Source organism: Diplotaxodon limnothrissa, linkage group LG19, assembly GCF_057381915.1.
Source record: "Diplotaxodon limnothrissa isolate DT_005_m linkage group LG19, D_limnothrissa_male_GT1.1, whole genome shotgun sequence".
NCBI classification, from domain to species: Eukaryota; Metazoa; Chordata; class Actinopteri; order Cichliformes; family Cichlidae; genus Diplotaxodon; species Diplotaxodon limnothrissa.
The window spans coordinates 4,109,972-4,135,482 of NC_140614.1; positions in this window are offsets into that span (position 1 = coordinate 4,109,972).

A 25,511-nucleotide genomic window follows, 5' to 3' on the forward strand; every position below is an offset into this window, starting at 1 on the left:
AAATAGCTGTAACTTTTGATAGAAGACTCGGATACACATGTTTATGGCTTTATCTTATAGAACTCAAGGTTCCCGTGCTGGGAAAACAGGTTTTGCAGCTGTTTGAGCTAAGATTTCCAAGTTATTCACATAATGAAAACCTATACTTTGTTTCGGTCGAGTTCCCCATTCAAATGCATGTAACAGTGAGAAACGCACTGTCTTGGCGAAAGAAAGCGTTTTTGTACAACTTCATAGAAATAGCTGTAACTTTTGATAGAAGACTCAGACAAACATGTTTATGGCTTTATCTTATAGAACTCAAGGTTCCCGTGCTGGGAAAACAGGTTTTGCAGCTGTTTGAGCTAAGATTTCCAAGTTATTCACATAATGAAAACCTATACTTTGTTTCGGTCGAGTTCCCCATTCAAATGCATGTAACAGTGAGAAACGCACTGTCTTGGCGAAAGAAAGCGTTTTTGTACAACTTCATAGAAATAGCTGTAACTTTTGATAGAAGACTCGGATACACATGTTTATGGCTTTATCTTATAGAACTCAAGGTCCCCGTGCTGGGAAAACAGGTTTTGCAGCTGTTTGAGCTAAGATTTCCAAGTTATTCACATAATGAAAACCTATACTTTGTTTCGGTCGAGTTCCCCATTCAAATGCATGTAACAGTGAGAAACGCACTGTCTTGGCGAAAGAAAGCGTTTTTGTACAACTTCATAGAAATAGCTGTAACTTTTGATAGAAGACTCAGACAAACATGTTTATGGCCTTATATTATAGAACTCAAGGTCTCCGTGCTGGGAAAACAGGTTTTGCAGCTGTTTGAGCTAAGATTTCCAAGTTATTCACATAATGAAAACTTGTACTTTGTTTCGGTCGAGTTCCCCATTCAAATGCACGTAACAGTGAGAAACGCACTGTCTTGGCGAAAGAAAGCGTTTTTGTACAACTTCATAGAAATAGCTGTAACTTTTGATAGAAGACTCGGATACACATGTTTATGGCTTTATCTTATAGAACTCAAGGTTCCCGTGCTGGGAAAACAGGTTTTGCAGCTGTTTGAGCTAAGATTTCCAAGTTATTCACATAATGAAAACCTATACTTTGTTTCGGTCGAGTTCCCCATTCAAATGCATGTAACAGTGAGAAACGCACTGTCTTGGCGAAAGAAAGCGTTTTTGTACAACTTTATAGAAATAGCTGTAACTTTTGATAGAAGACTCGGATACACATGTTTATGGCTTTATCTTATAGAACTCAAGGTTCCCGTGCTGGGAAAACAGGTTTTGCAGCTGTTTGAGCTAAGATTTCCAAGTTATTCACATAATGAAAACCTATACTTTGTTTCGGTCGAGTTCCCCATTCAAATGCATGTAACAGTGAGAAACGCACTGTCTTGGCGAAAGAAAGCGTTTTTGTACAACTTCATATGAATAGCTGTAACTTTTGATAGAAGACTCGGATACACATGTTTATGGCTTTATCTTATAGAACTCAAGGTTCCCGTGCTGGGAAAACAGGTTTTGCAGCTGTTTGAGCTAAGATTTCCAAGTTATTCACATAATGAAAACCTATACTTTGTTTCGGTCGAGTTCCCCATTCAAATGCATGTAACAGTGAGAAACGCACTGTCTTGGCGAAAGAAAGCGTTTTTGTACAACTTCATAGAAATAGCTGTAACTTTTGATAGAAGACTCGGATACACATGTTTATGGCTTTATCTTATAGAACTCAAGGTTCCCGTGCTGGGAAAACAGGTTTTGCAGCTGTTTGAGCTAAGATTTCCAAGTTATTCACATAATGAAAACCTATACTTTGTTTCGGTCGAGTTCCCCATTCAAATGCATGTAACAGTGAGAAACGCACTGTCTTGGCGAAAGAAAGCGTTTTTGTACAACTTCATATGAATAGCTGTAACTTTTGATAGAAGACTCGGATACACATGTTTATGGCTTTATCTTATAGAACTCAAGGTTCCCGTGCTGGGAAAACAGGTTTTGCAGCTGTTTGAGCTAAGATTTCCAAGTTATTCACATAATGAAAACCTATACTTTGTTTCGGTCGAGTTCCCCATTCAAATGCATGTAACAGTGAGAAACGCACTGTCTTGGCGAAAGAAAGCGTTTTTGTACAACTTCATAGAAATAGCTGTAACTTTTGATAGAAGACTCAGACAAACATGTTTATGGCCTTATATTATAGAACTCAAGGTCTCCGTGCTGGGAAAACAGGTTTTGCAGCTGTTTGAGCTAAGATTTCCAAGTTATTCACATAATGAAAACTTGTACTTTGTTTCGGTCGAGTTCCCCATTCAAATGCATGTAACAGTGAGAAACGCACTGTCTTGGCGAAAGAAAGCGTTTTTGTACAACTTCATAGAAATAGCTGTAACTTTTGATAGAAGACTCGGATACACATGTTTATGGCTTTATCTTATAGAACTCAAGGTCCCCGTGCTGGGAAAACAGGTTTTGCAGCTGTTTGAGCTAAGATTTCCAAGTTATTCACATAATGAAAACTTGTACTTTGTTTCGGTCGAGTTCCCCATTCAAATGCATGTAACAGTGAGAAACGCACTGTCTTGGCGAAAGAAAGCGTTTTTGTACAACTTCATAGAAATAGCTGTAACTTTTGATAGAAGACTCGGATACACATGTTTATGGCTTTATCTTATAGAACTCAAGGTTCCCGTGCTGGGAAAACAGGTTTTGCAGCTGTTTGAGCTAAGATTTCCAAGTTATTCACATAATGAAAACCTATACTTTGTTTCGGTCGAGTTCCCCATTCAAATGCATGTAACAGTGAGAAACGCACTGTCTTGGCGAAAGAAAGCGTTTTTGTACAACTTCATAGAAATAGCTGTAACTTTTGATAGAAGACTCGGATACACATGTTTATGGCTTTATCTTATAGAACTCAAGGTTCCCGTGCTGGGAAAACAGGTTTTGCAGCTGTTTGAGCTAAGATTTCCAAGTTATTCACATAATGAAAACCTATACTTTGTTTCGGTCGAGTTCCCCATTCAAATGCATGTAACAGTGAGAAACGCACTGTCTTGGCGAAAGAAAGCGTTTTTGTACAACTTCATATGAATAGCTGTAACTTTTGATAGAAGACTCGGATACACATGTTTATGGCTTTATCTTATAGAACTCAAGGTTCCCGTGCTGGGAAAACAGGTTTTGCAGCTGTTTGAGCTAAGATTTCCAAGTTATTCACATAATGAAAACCTATACTTTGTTTCGGTCGAGTTCCCCATTCAAATGCATGTAACAGTGAGAAACGCACTGTCTTGGCGAAAGAAAGCGTTTTTGTACAACTTCATAGAAATAGCTGTAACTTTTGATAGAAGACTCAGACAAACATGTTTATGGCCTTATATTATAGAACTCAAGGTCCCCGTGCTGGGAAAACAGGTTTTGCAGCTGTTTGAGCTAAGATTTCCAAGTTATTCACATAATGAAAACCTATACTTTGTTTCGGTCGAGTTCCCCATTCAAATGCATGTAACAGTGAGAAACGCACTGTCTTGGCGAAAGAAAGCGTTTTTGTACAACTTCATAGAAATAGCTGTAACTTTTGATAGAAGACTCAGACAAACATGTTTATGGCCTTATATTATAGAACTCAAGGTCTCCGTGCTGGGAAAACAGGTTTTGCAGCTGTTTGAGCTAAGATTTCCAAGTTATTCACATAATGAAAACTTGTACTTTGTTTCGGTCGAGTTCCCCATTCAAATGCATGTAACAGTGAGAAACGCACTGTCTTGGCGAAAGAAAGCGTTTTTGTACAACTTCATAGAAATAGCTGTAACTTTTGATAGAAGACTCGGATACACATGTTTATGGCTTTATCTTATAGAACTCAAGGTTCCCGTGCTGGGAAAACAGGTTTTGCAGCTGTTTGAGCTAAGATTTCCAAGTTATTCACATAATGAAAACCTATACTTTGTTTCGGTCGAGTTCCCCATTCAAATGCATGTAACAGTGAGAAACGCACTGTCTTGGCGAAAGAAAGCGTTTTTGTACAACTTCATAGAAATAGCTGTAACTTTTGATAGAAGACTCGGATACACATGTTTATGGCTTTATCTTATAGAACTCAAGGTTCCCGTGCTGGGAAAACAGGTTTTGCAGCTGTTTGAGCTAAGATTTCCAAGTTATTCACATAATGAAAACCTATACTTTGTTTCGGTCGAGTTCCCCATTCAAATGCATGTAACAGTGAGAAACGCACTGTCTTGGCGAAAGAAAGCGTTTTTGTACAACTTTATAGAAATAGCTGTAACTTTTGATAGAAGACTCGGATACACATGTTTATGGCTTTATCTTATAGAACTCAAGGTTCTCGTGCTGGGAAAACAGGTTTTGCAGCTGTTTGAGCTAAGATTTCCAAGTTATTCACATAATGAAAACCTATACTTTGTTTCGGTCGAGTTCCCCATTCAAATGCATGTAACAGTGAGAAACGCACTGTCTTGGCGAAAGAAAGCGTTTTTGTACAACTTCATAGAAATAGCTGTAACTTTTGATAGAAGACTCAGACAAACATGTTTATGGCCTTATATTATAGAACTCAAGGTCCCCGTGCTGGGAAAACAGGTTTTGCAGCTGTTTGAGCTAAGATTTCCAAGTTATTCACATAATGAAAACCTATACTTTGTTTCGGTCGAGTTCCCCATTCAAATGCATGTAACAGTGAGAAACGCACTGTCTTGGCGAAAGAAAGCGTTTTTGTACAACTTCATAGAAATAGCTGTAACTTTTGATAGAAGACTCAGACAAACATGTTTATGGCCTTATATTATAGAACTCAAGGTCTCCGTGCTGGGAAAACAGGTTTTGCAGCTGTTTGAGCTAAGATTTCCAAGTTATTCACATAATGAAAACTTGTACTTTGTTTCGGTCGAGTTCCCCATTCAAATGCATGTAACAGTGAGAAACGCACTGTCTTGGCGAAAGAAAGCGTTTTTGTACAACTTCATAGAAATAGCTGTAACTTTTGATAGAAGACTCGGATACACATGTTTATGGCTTTATCTTATAGAACTCAAGGTTCACGTGCTGGGAAAACAGGTTTTGCAGCTGTTTGAGCTAAGATTTCCAAGTTATTCACATAATGAAAACTTGTACTTTGTTTCGGTCGAGTTCCCCATTCAAATGCATGTAACAGTGAGAAACGCACTGTCTTGGCGAAAGAAAGCGTTTTTGTACAACTTCATAGAAATAGCTGTAACTTTTGATAGAAGACTCGGATACACATGTTTATGGCTTTATCTTATAGAACTCAAGGTTCCCGTGCTGGGAAAACAGGTTTTGCAGCTGTTTGAGCTAAGATTTCCAAGTTATTCACATAATGAAAACCTATACTTTGTTTCGGTCGAGTTCCCCATTCAAATGCATGTAACAGTGAGAAACGCACTGTCTTGGCGAAAGAAAGCGTTTTTGTACAACTTCATATGAATAGCTGTAACTTTTGATAGAAGACTCGGATACACATGTTTATGGCTTTATCTTATAGAACTCAAGGTTCCCGTGCTGGGAAAACAGGTTTTGCAGCTGTTTGAGCTAAGATTTCCAAGTTATTCACATAATGAAAACCTATACTTTGTTTCGGTCGAGTTCCCCATTCAAATGCATGTAACAGTGAGAAACGCACTGTCTTGGCGAAAGAAAGCGTTTTTGTACAACTTCATAGAAATAGCTGTAACTTTTGATAGAAGACTCAGACAAACATGTTTATGGCCTTATATTATAGAACTCAAGGTCCCCGTGCTGGGAAAACAGGTTTTGCAGCTGTTTGAGCTAAGATTTCCAAGTTATTCACATAATGAAAACCTATACTTTGTTTCGGTCGAGTTCCCCATTCAAATGCATGTAACAGTGAGAAACGCACTGTCTTGGCGAAAGAAAGCGTTTTTGTACAACTTCATAGAAATAGCTGTAACTTTTGATAGAAGACTCAGACAAACATGTTTATGGCCTTATATTATAGAACTCAAGGTCTCCGTGCTGGGAAAACAGGTTTTGCAGCTGTTTGAGCTAAGATTTCCAAGTTATTCACATAATGAAAACTTGTACTTTGTTTCGGTCGAGTTCCCCATTCAAATGCATGTAACAGTGAGAAACGCACTGTCTTGGCGAAAGAAAGCGTTTTTGTACAACTTCATAGAAATAGCTGTAACTTTTGATAGAAGACTCGGATACACATGTTTATGGCTTTATCTTATAGAACTCAAGGTTCCCGTGCTGGGAAAACAGGTTTTGCAGCTGTTTGAGCTAAGATTTCCAAGTTATTCACATAATGAAAACCTATACTTTGTTTCGGTCGAGTTCCCCATTCAAATGCATGTAACAGTGAGAAACGCACTGTCTTGGCGAAAGAAAGCGTTTTTGTACAACTTCATAGAAATAGCTGTAACTTTTGATAGAAGACTCGGATACACATGTTTATGGCTTTATCTTATAGAACTCAAGGTTCCCGTGCTGGGAAAACAGGTTTTGCAGCTGTTTGAGCTAAGATTTCCAAGTTATTCACATAATGAAAACCTATACTTTGTTTCGGTCGAGTTCCCCATTCAAATGCATGTAACAGTGAGAAACGCACTGTCTTGGCGAAAGAAAGCGTTTTTGTACAACTTTATAGAAATAGCTGTAACTTTTGATAGAAGACTCGGATACACATGTTTATGGCTTTATCTTATAGAACTCAAGGTTCTCGTGCTGGGAAAACAGGTTTTGCAGCTGTTTGAGCTAAGATTTCCAAGTTATTCACATAATGAAAACCTATACTTTGTTTCGGTCGAGTTCCCCATTCAAATGCATGTAACAGTGAGAAACGCACTGTCTTGGCGAAAGAAAGCGTTTTTGTACAACTTCATAGAAATAGCTGTAACTTTTGATAGAAGACTCAGACAAACATGTTTATGGCCTTATATTATAGAACTCAAGGTCCCCGTGCTGGGAAAACAGGTTTTGCAGCTGTTTGAGCTAAGATTTCCAAGTTATTCACATAATGAAAACCTATACTTTGTTTCGGTCGAGTTCCCCATTCAAATGCATGTAACAGTGAGAAACGCACTGTCTTGGCGAAAGAAAGCGTTTTTGTACAACTTCATAGAAATAGCTGTAACTTTTGATAGAAGACTCGGATACACATGTTTATGGCTTTATCTTATAGAACTCAAGGTTCACGTGCTGGGAAAACAGGTTTTGCAGCTGTTTGAGCTAAGATTTCCAAGTTATTCACATAATGAAAACTTGTACTTTGTTTCGGTCGAGTTCCCCATTCAAATGCATGTAACAGTGAGAAACGCACTGTCTTGGCGAAAGAAAGCGTTTTTGTACAACTTCATAGAAATAGCTGTAACTTTTGATAGAAGACTCGGATACACATGTTTATGGCTTTATCTTATAGAACTCAAGGTTCCCGTGCTGGGAAAACAGGTTTTGCAGCTGTTTGAGCTAAGATTTCCAAGTTATTCACATAATGAAAACCTATACTTTGTTTCGGTCGAGTTCCCCATTCAAATGCATGTAACAGTGAGAAACGCACTGTCTTGGCGAAAGAAAGCGTTTTTGTACAACTTTATAGAAATAGCTGTAACTTTTGATAGAAGACTCGGATACACATGTTTATGGCTTTATCTTATAGAACTCAAGGTTCCCGTGCTGGGAAAACAGGTTTTGCAGCTGTTTGAGCTAAGATTTCCAAGTTATTCACATAATGAAAACCTATACTTTGTTTCGGTCGAGTTCCCCATTCAAATGCATGTAACAGTGAGAAACGCACTGTCTTGGCGAAAGAAAGCGTTTTTGTACAACTTTATAGAAATAGCTGTAACTTTTGATAGAAGACTCGGATACACATGTTTATGGCTTTATCTTATAGAACTCAAGGTTCCCGTGCTGGGAAAACAGGTTTTGCAGCTGTTTGAGCTAAGATTTCCAAGTTATTCACATAATGAAAACCTATACTTTGTTTCGGTCGAGTTCCCCATTCAAATGCATGTAACAGTGAGAAACGCACTGTCTTGGCGAAAGAAAGCGTTTTTGTACAACTTTATAGAAATAGCTGTAACTTTTGATAGAAGACTCGGATACACATGTTTATGGCTTTATCTTATAGAACTCAAGGTTCCCGTGCTGGGAAAACAGGTTTTGCAGCTGTTTGAGCTAAGATTTCCAAGTTATTCACATAATGAAAACCTATACTTTGTTTCGGTCGAGTTCCCCATTCAAATGCATGTAACAGTGAGAAACGCACTGTCTTGGCGAAAGAAAGCGTTTTTGTACAACTTCATAGAAATAGCTGTAACTTTTGATAGAAGACTCGGATACACATGTTTATGGCTTTATCTTATAGAACTCAAGGTTCCCGTGCTGGGAAAACAGGTTTTGCAGCTGTTTGAGCTAAGATTTCCAAGTTATTCACATAATGAAAACCTATACTTTGTTTCGGTCGAGTTCCCCATTCAAATGCATGTAACAGTGAGAAACGCACTGTCTTGGCGAAAGAAAGCGTTTTTGTACAACTTTATAGAAATAGCTGTAACTTTTGATAGAAGACTCGGATACACATGTTTATGGCTTTATCTTATAGAACTCAAGGTTCCCGTGCTGGGAAAACAGGTTTTGCAGCTGTTTGAGCTAAGATTTCCAAGTTATTCACATAATGAAAACCTATACTTTGTTTCGGTCGAGTTCCCCATTCAAATGCATGTAACAGTGAGAAACGCACTGTCTTGGCGAAAGAAAGCGTTTTTGTACAACTTTATAGAAATAGCTGTAACTTTTGATAGAAGACTCGGATACACATGTTTATGGCTTTATCTTATAGAACTCAAGGTTCCCGTGCTGGGAAAACAGGTTTTGCAGCTGTTTGAGCTAAGATTTCCAAGTTATTCACATAATGAAAACCTATACTTTGTTTCGGTCGAGTTCCCCATTCAAATGCATGTAACAGTGAGAAACGCACTGTCTTGGCGAAAGAAAGCGTTTTTGTACAACTTCATAGAAATAGCTGTAACTTTTGATAGAAGACTCAGACAAACATGTTTATGGCTTTATCTTATAGAACTCAAGGTTCCCGTGCTGGGAAAACAGGTTTTGCAGCTGTTTGAGCTAAGATTTCCAAGTTATTCACATAATGAAAACCTATACTTTGTTTCGGTCGAGTTCCCCATTCAAATGCATGTAACAGTGAGAAACGCACTGTCTTGGCGAAAGAAAGCGTTTTTGTACAACTTTATAGAAATAGCTGTAACTTTTGATAGAAGACTCGGATACACATGTTTATGGCTTTATCTTATAGAACTCAAGGTTCTCGTGCTGGGAAAACAGGTTTTGCAGCTGTTTGAGCTAAGATTTCCAAGTTATTCACATAATGAAAACCTATACTTTGTTTCGGTCGAGTTCCCCATTCAAATGCATGTAACAGTGAGAAACGCACTGTCTTGGCGAAAGAAAGCGTTTTTGTACAACTTCATAGAAATAGCTGTAACTTTTGATAGAAGACTCAGACAAACATGTTTATGGCCTTATATTATAGAACTCAAGGTCCCCGTGCTGGGAAAACAGGTTTTGCAGCTGTTTGAGCTAAGATTTCCAAGTTATTCACATAATGAAAACCTATACTTTGTTTCGGTCGAGTTCCCCATTCAAATGCATGTAACAGTGAGAAACGCACTGTCTTGGCGAAAGAAAGCGTTTTTGTACAACTTCATAGAAATAGCTGTAACTTTTGATAGAAGACTCAGACAAACATGTTTATGGCCTTATATTATAGAACTCAAGGTCTCCGTGCTGGGAAAACAGGTTTTGCAGCTGTTTGAGCTAAGATTTCCAAGTTATTCACATAATGAAAACTTGTACTTTGTTTCGGTCGAGTTCCCCATTCAAATGCATGTAACAGTGAGAAACGCACTGTCTTTGCGAAAGAAAGCGTTTTTGTACAACTTCATAGAAATAGCTGTAACTTTTGATAGAAGACTCGGATACACATGTTTATGGCTTTATCTTATAGAACTCAAGGTTCCCGTGCTGGGAAAACAGGTTTTGCAGCTGTTTGAGCTAAGATTTCCAAGTTATTCACATAATGAAAACTTGTACTTTGTTTCGGTCGAGTTCCCCATTCAAATGCATGTAACAGTGAGAAACGCACTGTCTTGGCGAAAGAAAGCGTTTTTGTACAACTTCATAGAAATAGCTGTAACTTTTGATAGAAGACTCGGATACACATGTTTATGGCTTTATCTTATAGAACTCAAGGTTCCCGTGCTGGGAAAACAGGTTTTGCAGCTGTTTGAGCTAAGATTTCCAAGTTATTCACATAATGAAAACCTATACTTTGTTTCGGTCGAGTTCCCCATTCAAATGCATGTAACAGTGAGAAACGCACTGTCTTGGCGAAAGAAAGCGTTTTTGTACAACTTTATAGAAATAGCTGTAACTTTTGATAGAAGACTCGGATACACATGTTTATGGCTTTATCTTATAGAACTCAAGGTTCCCGTGCTGGGAAAACAGGTTTTGCAGCTGTTTGAGCTAAGATTTCCAAGTTATTCACATAATGAAAACCTATACTTTGTTTCGGTCGAGTTCCCCATTCAAATGCATGTAACAGTGAGAAACGCACTGTCTTGGCGAAAGAAAGCGTTTTTGTACAACTTCATAGAAATAGCTGTAACTTTTGATAGAAGACTCAGACAAACATGTTTATGGCCTTATATTATAGAACTCAAGGTCTCCGTGCTGGGAAAACAGGTTTTGCAGCTGTTTGAGCTAAGATTTCCAAGTTATTCACATAATGAAAACTTGTACTTTGTTTCGGTCGAGTTCCCCATTCAAATGCATGTAACAGTGAGAAACGCACTGTCTTGGCGAAAGAAAGCGTTTTTGTACAACTTCATAGAAATAGCTGTAACTTTTGATAGAAGACTCGGATACACATGTTTATGGCTTTATCTTATAGAACTCAAGGTTCCCGTGCTGGGAAAACAGGTTTTGCAGCTGTTTGAGCTAAGATTTCCAAGTTATTCACATAATGAAAACCTATACTTTGTTTCGGTCGAGTTCCCCATTCAAATGCATGTAACAGTGAGAAACGCACTGTCTTGGCGAAAGAAAGCGTTTTTGTACAACTTTATAGAAATAGCTGTAACTTTTGATAGAAGACTCGGATACACATGTTTATGGCTTTATCTTATAGAACTCAAGGTTCCCGTGCTGGGAAAACAGGTTTTGCAGCTGTTTGAGCTAAGATTTCCAAGTTATTCACATAATGAAAACCTATACTTTGTTTCGGTCGAGTTCCCCATTCAAATGCATGTAACAGTGAGAAACGCACTGTCTTGGCGAAAGAAAGCGTTTTTGTACAACTTTATAGAAATAGCTGTAACTTTTGATAGAAGACTCGGATACACATGTTTATGGCTTTATCTTATAGAACTCAAGGTTCCCGTGCTGGGAAAACAGGTTTTGCAGCTGTTTGAGCTAAGATTTCCAAGTTATTCACATAATGAAAACCTATACTTTGTTTCGGTCGAGTTCCCCATTCAAATGCATGTAACAGTGAGAAACGCACTGTCTTGGCGAAAGAAAGCGTTTTTGTACAACTTCATAGAAATAGCTGTAACTTTTGATAGAAGACTCGGATACACATGTTTATGGCTTTATCTTATAGAACTCAAGGTTCCCGTGCTGGGAAAACAGGTTTTGCAGCTGTTTGAGCTAAGATTTCCAAGTTATTCACATAATGAAAACCTATACTTTGTTTCGGTCGAGTTCCCCATTCAAATGCATGTAACAGTGAGAAACGCACTGTCTTGGCGAAAGAAAGCGTTTTTGTACAACTTTATAGAAATAGCTGTAACTTTTGATAGAAGACTCGGATACACATGTTTATGGCTTTATCTTATAGAACTCAAGGTTCCCGTGCTGGGAAAACAGGTTTTGCAGCTGTTTGAGCTAAGATTTCCAAGTTATTCACATAATGAAAACCTATACTTTGTTTCGGTCGAGTTCCCCATTCAAATGCATGTAACAGTGAGAAACGCACTGTCTTGGCGAAAGAAAGCGTTTTTGTACAACTTTATAGAAATAGCTGTAACTTTTGATAGAAGACTCGGATACACATGTTTATGGCTTTATCTTATAGAACTCAAGGTTCCCGTGCTGGGAAAACAGGTTTTGCAGCTGTTTGAGCTAAGATTTCCAAGTTATTCACATAATGAAAACCTATACTTTGTTTCGGTCGAGTTCCCCATTCAAATGCATGTAACAGTGAGAAACGCACTGTCTTGGCGAAAGAAAGCGTTTTTGTACAACTTCATAGAAATAGCTGTAACTTTTGATAGAAGACTCAGACAAACATGTTTATGGCTTTATCTTATAGAACTCAAGGTTCCCGTGCTGGGAAAACAGGTTTTGCAGCTGTTTGAGCTAAGATTTCCAAGTTATTCACATAATGAAAACCTATACTTTGTTTCGGTCGAGTTCCCCATTCAAATGCATGTAACAGTGAGAAACGCACTGTCTTGGCGAAAGAAAGCGTTTTTGTACAACTTTATAGAAATAGCTGTAACTTTTGATAGAAGACTCGGATACACATGTTTATGGCTTTATCTTATAGAACTCAAGGTTCTCGTGCTGGGAAAACAGGTTTTGCAGCTGTTTGAGCTAAGATTTCCAAGTTATTCACATAATGAAAACCTATACTTTGTTTCGGTCGAGTTCCCCATTCAAATGCATGTAACAGTGAGAAACGCACTGTCTTGGCGAAAGAAAGCGTTTTTGTACAACTTCATAGAAATAGCTGTAACTTTTGATAGAAGACTCAGACAAACATGTTTATGGCCTTATATTATAGAACTCAAGGTTCCCGTGCTGGGAAAACAGGTTTTGCAGCTGTTTGAGCTAAGATTTCCAAGTTATTCACATAATGAAAACCTATACTTTGTTTCGGTCGAGTTCCCCATTCAAATGCATGTAACAGTGAGAAACGCACTGTCTTGGCGAAAGAAAGCGTTTTTGTACAACTTCATAGAAATAGCTGTAACTTTTGATAGAAGACTCAGACAAACATGTTTATGGCCTTATATTATAGAACTCAAGGTCTCCGTGCTGGGAAAACAGGTTTTGCAGCTGTTTGAGCTAAGATTTCCAAGTTATTCACATAATGAAAACTTGTACTTTGTTTCGGTCGAGTTCCCCATTCAAATGCATGTAACAGTGAGAAACGCACTGTCTTGGCGAAAGAAAGCGTTTTTGTACAACTTCATAGAAATAGCTGTAACTTTTGATAGAAGACTCGGATACACATGTTTATGGCTTTATCTTATAGAACTCAAGGTTCCCGTGCTGGGAAAACAGGTTTTGCAGCTGTTTGAGCTAAGATTTCCAAGTTATTCACATAATGAAAACTTGTACTTTGTTTCGGTCGAGTTCCCCATTCAAATGCATGTAACAGTGAGAAACGCACTGTCTTGGCGAAAGAAAGCGTTTTTGTACAACTTCATAGAAATAGCTGTAACTTTTGATAGAAGACTCGGATACACATGTTTATGGCTTTATCTTATAGAACTCAAGGTTCCCGTGCTGGGAAAACAGGTTTTGCAGCTGTTTGAGCTAAGATTTCCAAGTTATTCACATAATGAAAACCTATACTTTGTTTCGGTCGAGTTCCCCATTCAAATGCATGTAACAGTGAGAAACGCACTGTCTTGGCGAAAGAAAGCGTTTTTGTACAACTTCATAGAAATAGCTGTAACTTTTGATAGAAGACTCGGATACACATGTTTATGGCTTTATCTTATAGAACTCAAGGTTCCCGTGCTGGGAAAACAGGTTTTGCAGCTGTTTGAGCTAAGATTTCCAAGTTATTCACATAATGAAAACCTATACTTTGTTTCGGTCGAGTTCCCCATTCAAATGCATGTAACAGTGAGAAACGCACTGTCTTGGCGAAAGAAAGCGTTTTTGTACAACTTCATAGAAATAGCTGTAACTTTTGATAGAAGACTCGGATACACATGTTTATGGCTTTATCTTATAGAACTCAAGGTTCCCGTGCTGGGAAAACAGGTTTTGCAGCTGTTTGAGCTAAGATTTCCAAGTTATTCACATAATGAAAACCTATACTTTGTTTCGGTCGAGTTCCCCATTCAAATGCATGTAACAGTGAGAAACGCACTGTCTTGGCGAAAGAAAGCGTTTTTGTACAACTTCATAGAAATAGCTGTAACTTTTGATAGAAGACTCGGATACACATGTTTATGGCTTTATCTTATAGAACTCAAGGTTCCCGTGCTGGGAAAACAGGTTTTGCAGCTGTTTGAGCTAAGATTTCCAAGTTATTCACATAATGAAAACCTATACTTTGTTTTGGTCGAGTTCCCCATTCAAATGCATGTAACAGTGAGAAACGCACTGTCTTGGCGAAAGAAAGCGTTTTTGTACAACTTCATATGAATAGCTGTAACTTTTGATAGAAGACTCGGATACACATGTTTATGGCTTTATCTTATAGAACTCAAGGTTCCCGTGCTGGGAAAACAGGTTTTGCAGCTGTTTGAGCTAAGATTTCCAAGTTATTCACATAATGAAAACCTATACTTTGTTTCGGTCGAGTTCCCCATTCAAATGCATGTAACAGTGAGAAACGCACTGTCTTGGCGAAAGAAAGCGTTTTTGTACAACTTCATAGAAATAGCTGTAACTTTTGATAGAAGACTCAGACAAACATGTTTATGGCCTTATATTATAGAACTCAAGGTCCCCGTGCTGGGAAAACAGGTTTTGCAGCTGTTTGAGCTAAGATTTCCAAGTTATTCACATAATGAAAACCTATACTTTGTTTCGGTCGAGTTCCCCATTCAAATGCATGTAACAGTGAGAAACGCACTGTCTTGGCGAAAGAAAGCGTTTTTGTACAACTTCATAGAAATAGCTGTAACTTTTGATAGAAGACTCGGATACACATGTTTATGGCTTTATCTTATAGAACTCAAGGTTCCCGTGCTGGGAAAACAGGTTTTGCAGCTGTTTGAGCTAAGATTTCCAAGTTATTCACATAATGAAAACCTATACTTTGTTTCGGTCGAGTTCCCCATTCAAATGCATGTAACAGTGAGAAACGCACTGTCTTGGCGAAAGAAAGCGTTTTTGTACAACTTCATAGAAATAGCTGTAACTTTTGATAGAAGACTCGGATACACATGTTTATGGCTTTATCTTATAGAACTCAAGGTTCCCGTGCTGGGAAAACAGGTTTTGCAGCTGTTTGAGCTAAGATTTCCAAGTTATTCACATAATGAAAACCTATACTTTGTTTCGGTCGAGTTCCCCATTCAAATGCATGTAACAGTGAGAAACGCACTGTCTTGGCGAAAGAAAGCGTTTTTGTACAACTTCATAGAAATAGCTGTAACTTTTGATAGAAGACTCGGATACACATGTTTATGGCTTTATCTTATAGAACTCAAGGTTCCCGTGCTGGGAAAACAGGTTTTGCAGCTGTTTGAGCTAAGATTTCCAAGTTATTCACATAATGAAAACCTATACTTTGTTTCGGTCGGGTTCCCCATTCAAATGCATGTAACAGTGAGAAACGCACTGTCTTGGCGAAAGAAAGCGTTTTTGTACAACTTCATAGAAATAGCTGTAACTTTTGATAGAAGACTCAGACAAACATGTTTATGGCCTTATATTATAGAACTCAAGGTCTCCGTGCTGGGAAAACAGGTTTTGCAGCTGTTTGAGCTAAGATTTCCAAGTTATTCACATAATGAAAACTTGTACTTTGTTTCGGTCGAGTTCCCCATTCAAATGCATGTAACAGTGAAAAATGCACTGTCTTGGCGAAAGAAAGCGTTTTTGTACAACTTCATAGAAATAGCTGTAACTTTTGATAGAAGACTCGGATACACATGTTTATGGCTTTATCTTATAGAACTCAAGGTTCACGTGCTGGGAAAACAGGTTTTGCAGCTGTTTGAGCTAAGATTTCCAAGTTATTCACATAATGAAAACTTGTACTTTGTTTCGGTCGAGTTCCCCATTCAAATGCATGTAACAGTGAGAAACGCACTGTCTTGGCGAAAGAAAGCGTTTTTGTACAACTTCATAGAAATAGCTGTAACTTTTGATAGAAGACTCGGATACACATGTTTATGGCTTTATCTTATAGAACTCAAGGTTCCCGTGCTGGGAAAACAGGTTTTGCAGCTGTTTGAGCTAAGATTTCCAAGTTATTCACATAATGAAAACCTATACTTTGTTTCGGTCGAGTTCCCCATTCAAATGCATGTAACAGTGAGAAACGCACTGTCTTGGCGAAAGAAAGCGTTTTTGTACAACTTTATAGAAATAGCTGTAACTTTTGATAGAAGACTCGGATACACATGTTTATGGCTTTATCTTATAGAACTCAAGGTTCCCGTGCTGGGAAAACAGGTTTTGCAGCTGTTTGAGCTAAGATTTCCAAGTTATTCACATAATGAAAACCTATACTTTGTTTCGGTCGAGTTCCCCATTCAAATGCATGTAACAGTGAGAAACGCACTGTCTTGGCGAAAGAAAGCGTTTTTGTACAACTTCATAGAAATAGCTGTAACTTTTGATAGAAGACTCGGATACACATGTTTATGGCTTTATCTTATAGAACTCAAGGTTCCCGTGCTGGGAAAACAGGTTTTGCAGCTGTTTGAGCTAAGATTTCCAAGTTATTCACATAATGAAAACCTATACTTTGTTTCGGTCGAGTTCCCCATTCAAATGCATGTAACAGTGAGAAACGCACTGTCTTGGCGAAAGAAAGCGTTTTTGTACAACTTTATAGAAATAGCTGTAACTTTTGATAGAAGACTCGGATACACATGTTTATGGCTTTATCTTATAGAACTCAAGGTTCCCGTGCTGGGAAAACAGGTTTTGCAGCTGTTTGAGCTAAGATTTCCAAGTTATTCACATAATGAAAACCTATACTTTGTTTCGGTCGAGTTCCCCATTCAAATGCATGTAACAGTGAGAAACGCACTGTCTTGGCGAAAGAAAGCGTTTTTGTACAACTTTATAGAAATAGCTGTAACTTTTGATAGAAGACTCGGATACACATGTTTATGGCTTTATCTTATAGAACTCAAGGTTCCCGTGCTGGGAAAACAGGTTTTGCAGCTGTTTGAGCTAAGATTTCCAAGTTATTCACATAATGAAAACCTATACTTTGTTTCGGTCGAGTTCCCCATTCAAATGCATGTAACAGTGAGAAACGCACTGTCTTGGCGAAAGAAAGCGTTTTTGTACAACTTCATAGAAATAGCTGTAACTTTTGATAGAAGACTCAGACAAACATGTTTATGGCTTTATCTTATAGAACTCAAGGTTCCCGTGCTGGGAAAACAGGTTTTGCAGCTGTTTGAGCTAAGATTTCCAAGTTATTCACATAATGAAAACCTATACTTTGTTTCGGTCGAGTTCCCCATTCAAATGCATGTAACAGTGAGAAACGCACTGTCTTGGCGAAAGAAAGCGTTTTTGTACAACTTTATAGAAATAGCTGTAACTTTTGATAGAAGACTCGGATACACATGTTTATGGCTTTATCTTATAGAACTCAAGGTTCCCGTGCTGGGAAAACAGGTTTTGCAGCTGTTTGAGCTAAGATTTCCAAGTTATTCACATAATGAAAACCTATACTTTGTTTCGGTCGAGTTCCCCATTCAAATGCATGTAACAGTGAGAAACGCACTGTCTTGGCGAAAGAAAGCGTTTTTGTACAACTTCATAGAAATAGCTGTAACTTTTGATAGAAGACTCGGATACACATGTTTATGGCTTTATCTTATAGAACTCAAGGTTCCCGTGCTGGGAAAACAGGTTTTGCAGCTGTTTGAGCTAAGATTTCCAAGTTATTCACATAATGAAAACCTATACTTTGTTTCGGTCGAGTTCCCCATTCAAATGCATGTAACAGTGAGAAACGCACTGTCTTGGCGAAAGAAAGCGTTTTTGTACAACTTTATAGAAATAGCTGTAACTTTTGATAGAAGACTCGGATACACATGTTTATGGCTTTATCTTATAGAACTCAAGGTTCCCGTGCTGGGAAAACAGGTTTTGCAGCTGTTTGAGCTAAGATTTCCAAGTTATTCACATAATGAAAACCTATACTTTGTTTCGGTCGAGTTCCCCATTCAAATGCATGTAACAGTGAGAAACGCACTGTCTTGGCGAAAGAAAGCGTTTTTGTACAACTTTATAGAAATAGCTGTAACTTTTGATAGAAGACTCGGATACACATGTTTATGGCTTTATCTTATAGAACTCAAGGTTCCCGTGCTGGGAAAACAGGTTTTGCAGCTGTTTGAGCTAAGATTTCCAAGTTATTCACATAATGAAAACCTATACTTTGTTTCGGTCGAGTTCCCCATTCAAATGCATGTAACAGTGAGAAACGCACTGTCTTGGCGAAAGAAAGCGTTTTTGTACAACTTCATAGAAATAGCTGTAACTTTTGATAGAAGACTCAGACAAACATGTTTATGGCTTTATCTTATAGAACTCAAGGTTCCCGTGCTGGGAAAACAGGTTTTGCAGCTGTTTGAGCTAAGATTTCCAAGTTATTCACATAATGAAAACCTATACTTTGTTTCGGTCGAGTTCCCCATTCAAATGCATGTAACAGTGAGAAACGCACTGTCTTGGCGAAAGAAAGCGTTTTTGTACAACTTTATAGAAATAGCTGTAACTTTTGATAGAAGACTCGGATACACATGTTTATGGCTTTATCTTATAGAACTCAAGGTTCTCGTGCTGGGAAAACAGGTTTTGCAGCTGTTTGAGCTAAGATTTCCAAGTTATTCACATAATGAAAACCTATACTTTGTTTCGGTCGAGTTCCCCATTCAAATGCATGTAACAGTGAGAAACGCACTGTCTTGGCGAAAGAAAGCGTTTTTGTACAACTTCATAGAAATAGCTGTAACTTTTGATAGAAGACTCAGACAAACATGTTTATGGCCTTATATTATAGAACTCAAGGTCCCCGTGCTGGGAAAACAGGTTTTGCAGCTGTTTGAGCTAAGATTTCCAAGTTATTCACATAATGAAAACCTATACTTTGTTTCGGTCGAGTTCCCCATTCAAATGCATGTAACAGTGAGAAACGCACTGTCTTGGCGAAAGAAAGCGTTTTTGTACAACTTCATAGAAATAGCTGTAACTTTTGATAGAAGACTCAGACAAACATGTTTATGGCCTTATATTATAGAACTCAAGGTCTCCGTGCTGGGAAAACAGGTTTTGCAGCTGTTTGAGCTAAGATTTCCAAGTTATTCACATAATGAAAACTTGTACTTTGTTTCGGTCGAGTTCCCCATTCAAATGCATGTAACAGTGAGAAACGCACTGTCTTTGCGAAAGAAAGCGTTTTTGTACAACTTCATAGAAATAGCTGTAACTTTTGATAGAAGACTCGGATACACATGTTTATGGCTTTATCTTATAGAACTCAAGGTTCCCGTGCTGGGAAAACAGGTTTTGCAGCTGTTTGAGCTAAGATTTCCAAGTTATTCACATAATGAAAACTTGTACTTTGTTTCGGTCGAGTTCCCCATTCAAATGCATGTAACAGTGAGAAACGCACTGTCTTGGCGAAAGAAAGCGTTTTTGTACAACTTCATAGAAATAGCTGTAACTTTTGATAGAAGACTCGGATACACATGTTTATGGCTTTATCTTATAGAACTCAAGGTTCCCGTGCTGGGAAAACAGGTTTTGCAGCTGTTTGAGCTAAGATTTCCAAGTTATTCACATAATGAAAACCTATACTTTGTTTCGGTCGAGTTCCCCATTCAAATGCATGTAACAGTGAGAAACGCACTGTCTTGGCGAAAGAAAGCGTTTTTGTACAACTTCATAGAAATAGCTGTAACTTTTGATAGAAGACTCGGATACACATGTTTATGGCTTTATCTTATAGAACTCAAGGTTCCCGTGCTGGGAAAACAGGTTTTGCAGCTGTTTGAGCTAAGATTTCCAAGTTATTCACATAATGAAAACCTATACTTTGTTTCGGTCGAGTTCCCCATTCAAATGCATGTAACAGTGAGAAACGCACTGTCTTGGCGAAAGAAAGCGTTTTTGTACAACTTCATAGAAATAGCTGTAACTTTTGATAGAAGACTCGGATACACATGTTTATGGCTTTATCTTATAGAACTCAAGGTTCCCGTGCTGGGAAAACAGGTTTTGCAGCTGTTTGAGCTAAGATTTCCAAGTTATTCACATAATGAAAACCTATACTTTGTTTCGGTCGAGTTCCCCATTCAAATGCATGTAACAGTGAGAAACGCACTGTCTTGGCGAAAGAAAGCGTTTTTGTACAACTTCATAGAAATAGCTGTAACTTTTGATAGAAGACTCAGACAAACATGTTTATGGCCTTATATTATAGAACTCAAGGTCCCCGTGCTGGGAAAACAGGTTTTGCAGCTGTTTGAGCTAAGATTTCCAAGTTATTCACATAATGAAAACCTATACTTTGTTTCGGTCGAGTTCCCCATTCAAATGCATGTAACAGTGAGAAACGCACTGTCTTGGCGAAAGAAAGCGTTTTTGTACAACTTCATAGAAATAGCTGTAACTTTTGATAGAAGACTCGGATACACATGTTTATGGCTTTATCTTATAGAACTCAAGGTTCCCGTGCTGGGAAAACAGGTTTTGCAGCTGTTTGAGCTAAGATTTCCAAGTTATTCACATAATGAAAACCTATACTTTGTTTCGGTCGAGTTCCCCATTCAAATGCATGTAACAGTGAGAAACGCACTGTCTTGGCGAAAGAAAGCGTTTTTGTACAACTTCATAGAAATAGCTGTAACTTTTGATAGAAGACTCGGATACACATGTTTATGGCTTTATCTTATAGAACTCAAGGTTCCCGTGCTGGGAAAACAGGTTTTGCAGCTGTTTGAGCTAAGATTTCCAAGTTATTCACATAATGAAAACCTATACTTTGTTTCGGTCGAGTTCCCCATTCAAATGCATGTAACAGTGAGAAACGCACTGTCTTGGCGAAAGAAAGCGTTTTTGTACAACTTCATAGAAATAGCTGTAACTTTTGATAGAAGACTCGGATACACATGTTTATGGCTTTATCTTATAGAACTCAAGGTTCCCGTGCTGGGAAAACAGGTTTTGCAGCTGTTTGAGCTAAGATTTCCAAGTTATTCACATAATGAAAACCTATACTTTGTTTCGGTCGAGTTCCCCATTCAAATGCATGTAACAGTGAGAAACGCACTGTCTTGGCGAAAGAAAGCGTTTTTGTACAACTTCATAGAAATAGCTGTAACTTTTGATAGAAGACTCGGATACACATGTTTATGGCTTTATCTTATAGAACTCAAGGTTCCCGTGCTGGGAAAACAGGTTTTGCAGCTGTTTGAGCTAAGATTTCCAAGTTATTCACATAATGAAAACCTATACTTTGTTTCGGTCGAGTTCCCCATTCAAATGCATGTAACAGTGAGAAACGCACTGTCTTGGCGAAAGAAAGCGTTTTTGTACAACTTTATAGAAATAGCTGTAACTTTTGATAGAAGACTCGGATACACATGTTTATGGCTTTATCTTATAGAACTCAAGGTTCCCGTGCTGGGAAAACAGGTTTTGCAGCTGTTTGAGCTAAGCTTTCCAAGTTATTCACATAATGAAAACCTATACTTTGTTTCGGTCGAGTTCCCCATTCAAATGCATGTAACAGTGAGAAACGCACTGTCTTGGCGAAAGAAAGCGTTTTTGTACAACTTCATAGAAATAGCTGTAACTTTTGATAGAAGACTCGGATACACATGTTTATGGCTTTATCTTATAGAACTCAAGGTTCCCGTGCTGGGAAAACAGGTTTTGCAGCTGTTTGAGCTAAGATTTCCAAGTTATTCACATAATGAAAACCTATACTTTGTTTCGGTCGAGTTCCCCATTCAAATGCATGTAACAGTGAGAAACGCACTGTCTTGGCGAAAGAAAGCGTTTTTGTACAACTTCATATGAATAGCTGTAACTTTTGATAGAAGACTCGGATACACATGTTTATGGCTTTATCTTATAGAACTCAAGGTTCCCGTGCTGGGAAAACAGGTTTTGCAGCTGTTTGAGCTAAGATTTCCAAGTTATTCACATAATGAAAACCTATACTTTGTTTCGGTCGAGTTCCCCATTCAAATGCATGTAACAGTGAGAAACGCACTGTCTTGGCGAAAGAAAGCGTTTTTGTACAACTTCATAGAAATAGCTGTAACTTTTGATAGAAGACTCGGATACACATGTTTATGGCTTTATCTTATAGAACTCAAGGTTCCCGTGCTGGGAAAACAGGTTTTGCAGCTGTTTGAGCTAAGATTTCCAAGTTATTCACATAATGAAAACCTATACTTTGTTTCGGTCGAGTTCCCCATTCAAATGCATGTAACAGTGAGAAACGCACTGTCTTGGCGAAAGAAAGCGTTTTTGTACAACTTCATAGAAATAGCTGTAACTTTTGATAGAAGACTCAGACAAACATGTTTATGGCCTTATATTATAGAACTCAAGGTCCCCGTGCTGGGAAAACAGGTTTTGCAGCTGTTTGAGCTAAGATTTCCAAGTTATTCACATAATGAAAACCTATACTTTGTTTCGGTCGAGTTCCCCATTCAAATGCATGTAACAGTGAGAAACGCACTGTCTTGGCGAAAGAAAGCGTTTTTGTACAACTTCATAGAAATAGCTGTAACTTTTGATAGAAGACTCAGAGAAACATGTTTATGGCCTTATATTATAGAACTCAAGGTCTCCGTGCTGGGAAAACAGGTTTTGCAGCTGTTTGAGCTAAGATTTCCAAGTTATTCACATAATGAAAACCTATACTTTGTTTCGGTCGAGTTCCCCATTCAAATGCATGTAACAGTGAGAAACGCACTGTCTTGGCGAAAGAAAGCGTTTTTGTACAACTTCATAGAAATAGCTGTAACTTTTGATAGAAGACTCGGATACACATGTTTATGGCTTTATCTTATAGAACTCAAGGTTCCCGTGCTGGGAAAACAGGTTTTGCAGCTGTTTGAGCTAAGATTTCCAAGTTATTCACATAATGAAAACTTGTACTTTGTTTCGGTCGAGTTCCCCATTCAAATGCATGTAACAGTGAGAAACGCACTGTCTTGGCGAAAGAAAGCGTTTTTGTACAACTTCATAGAAATAGCTGTAACTTTTGATAGAAGACTCGGATACACATGTTTATGGCTTTATCTTATAGAACTCAAGGTTCCCGTGCTGGGAAAACAGGTTTTGCAGCTGTTTGAGCTAAGATTTCCAAGTTATTCACATAATGAAAACCTATACTTTGTTTCGGTCGAGTTCCCCATTCAAATGCATGTAACAGTGAGAAACGCACTGTCTTGGCGAAAGAAAGCGTTTTTGTACAACTTTATAGAAATAGCTGTAACTTTTGATAGAAGACTCGGATACACATGTTTATGGCTTTATCTTATAGAACTCAAGGTTCCCGTGCTGGGAAAACAGGTTTTGCAGCTGTTTGAGCTAAGATTTCCAAGTTATTCACATAATGAAAACCTATACTTTGTTTCGGTCGAGTTCCCCATTCAAATGCATGTAACAGTGAGAAACGCACTGTCTTGGCGAAAGAAAGCGTTTTTGTACAACTTCATAGAAATAGCTGTAACTTTTGATAGAAGACTCGGATACACATGTTTATGGCTTTATCTTATAGAACTCAAGGTCCCCGTGCTGGGAAAACAGGTTTTGCAGCTGTTTGAGCTAAGATTTCCAAGTTATTCACATAATGAAAACTTGTACTTTGTTTCGGTCGAGTTCCCCATTCAAATGCATGTAACAGTGAGAAACGCACTGTCTTGGCGAAAGAAAGCGTTTTTGTACAACTTCATATGAATAGCTGTAACTTTTGATAGAAGACTCGGATACACATGTTTATGGCTTTATCTTATAGAACTCAAGGTTCCCGTGCTGGGAAAACAGGTTTTGCAGCTGTTTGAGCTAAGATTTCCAAGTTATTCACATAATGAAAACCTATACTTTGTTTCGGTCGAGTTCCCCATTCAAATGCATGTAACAGTGAGAAACGCACTGTCTTGGCGAAAGAAAGCGTTTTTGTACAACTTCATAGAAATAGCTGTAACTTTTGATAGAAGACTCAGACAAAAATGTTTATGGCCTTATATTATAGAACTCAAGGTCTCCGTGCTGGGAAAACAGGTTTTGCAGCTGTTTGAGCTAAGATTTCCAAGTTATTCACATAATGAAAACTTGTACTTTGTTTCGGTCGAGTTCCCCATTCAAATGCATGTAACAGTGAGAAACGCACTGTCTTGGCGAAAGAAAGCGTTTTTGTACAACTTCATAGAAATAGCTGTAACTTTTGATAGAAGACTCGGATACACATGTTTATGGCTTTATCTTATAGAACTCAAGGTTCCCGTGCTGGGAAAACAGGTTTTGCAGCTGTTTGAGCTAAGATTTCCAAGTTATTCACATAATGAAAACCTATACTTTGTTTCGGTCGAGTTCCCCATTCAAATGCATGTAACAGTGAGAAACGCACTGTCTTGGCGAAAGAAAGCGTTTTTGTACAACTTCATAGAAATAGCTGTAACTTTTGATAGAAGACTCGGATACACATGTTTATGGCTTTATCTTATAGAACTCAAGGTTCCCGTGCTGGGAAAACAGGTTTTGCAGCTGTTTGAGCTAAGATTTCCAAGTTATTCACATAATGAAAACCTATACTTTGTTTCGGTCGAGTTCCCCATTCAAATGCATGTAACAGTGAGAAACGCACTGTCTTGGCGAAAGAAAGCGTTTTTGTACAACTTCATATGAATAGCTGTAACTTTTGATAGAAGACTCGGATACACATGTTTATGGCTTTATCTTATAGAACTCAAGGTTCCCGTGCTGGGAAAACAGGTTTTGCAGCTGTTTGAGCTAAGATTTCCAAGTTATTCACATAATGAAAACCTATACTTTGTTTCGGTCGAGTTCCCCATTCAAATGCATGTAACAGTGAGAAACGCACTGTCTTGGCGAAAGAAAGCGTTTTTGTACAACTTCATAGAAATAGCTGTAACTTTTGATAGAAGACTCGGATACACATGTTTATGGCTTTATCTTATAGAACTCAAGGTTCCCGTGCTGGGAAAACAGGTTTTGCAGCTGTTTGAGCTAAGATTTCCAAGTTATTCACATAATGAAAACCTATACTTTGTTTCGGTCGAGTTCCCCATTCAAATGCATGTAACAGTGAGAAACGCACTGTCTTGGCGAAAGAAAGCGTTTTTGTACAACTTTATAGAAATAGCTGTAACTTTTGATAGAAGACTCGGATACACATGTTTATGGCTTTATCTTATAGAACTCAAGGTTCCCGTGCTGGGAAAACAGGTTTTGCAGCTGTTTGAGCTAAGATTTCCAAGTTATTCACATAATGAAAACCTATACTTTGTT